The sequence below is a fragment of the Alligator sinensis genome, unplaced genomic scaffold (genome assembly GCF_000455745.1).
Source record: "Alligator sinensis unplaced genomic scaffold, ASM45574v1 scaffold3125_1, whole genome shotgun sequence".
Taxonomy (NCBI): Eukaryota; Metazoa; Chordata; order Crocodylia; family Alligatoridae; genus Alligator; species Alligator sinensis.
Genome location: NW_005844365.1, coordinates 6570 through 7311, shown reverse-complemented (window position 1 = coordinate 7311; position 742 = coordinate 6570). Strand labels below are relative to the sequence as shown.

General features: G+C 59.7%; 1 long non-coding RNA gene across 1 annotated transcript; it reads right to left on the bottom strand.

Moving 5' to 3' along the window:
• Positions 1-4: 4 nt before the first annotated feature.
• On the bottom strand, positions 5-740 carry LOC102388834. The gene is made up of 3 exons (XR_325626.3): positions 626-740; positions 415-536; positions 5-38 (listed from the first exon to the last, which is right to left on the bottom strand). It is a non-coding gene; the product is annotated as an uncharacterized LOC102388834 (long non-coding RNA).
• Between the last annotated feature and the right edge of the window lie 2 nt (positions 741-742).

The following is a 742-nucleotide window of genomic DNA, read 5'->3' as shown; positions in this document are numbered from 1 at the left end:
GGATGGCCATGTTGGTGGCTGAGCGTCCTCCGCTGTACCTGTAGCAGCAGAGTCAGGCAATGGCAGTGCCCTGGTGTGTAGACCAGGAGAGAAGACTGGGCAAAGGGGAGGCCTCGTGCTCCCTTGACCTTCAGGCATCTGTAATGTCCTTGGCCTGCTCTGTGCTATGACCCTTGTTTGCCCTCCCAGGACAAGGGCAGAGTCCTCTCTCTAGAAGCCACTTGTACAGGAATGAGCTTAGTCCCAGCTGCCTTCCAGGAGCCCCTGTACTTCCCATCCCTGTGGATAGATGCCTCCATGCAAGCAAATCCTGGCCCACCCCCACCCTGCAGCAGGATGTCTTTACCCCAGCCCTGTCCCTGTTCCCTGGGCCTGTCCCTGCCCCAGCAGGCCATGGCAGGGCTGGGCTCATACCGAGCATGAAGGATGAGGCTGAAGTGGGTTCTGGCATTCCCAGTGCACTCCTTAGGGTCTGTCTCCACACGCAGGTCAAAGGTCGTGGCGCTTTTTGGTGGCAGGTTGTAGCGCAGGGTCAGCTGGGAGAAGAGCAAGTGGGTGAGGGACAGAGCACGCAAGGTATCAGCCCAGAGCAAGCTCTGCTGATCCCTGGAGTCGCAGTTCTCACCTGCACCAGGGCACAGCCCTGTCCCTGGCTCGTCACTGTGTACTCCCCAGGGATCTGCGGCAGAGTTGCCTGCTGCAGCACCAGCTGGTTGGGGTTGTCCCCATGGAATTCCTGCGT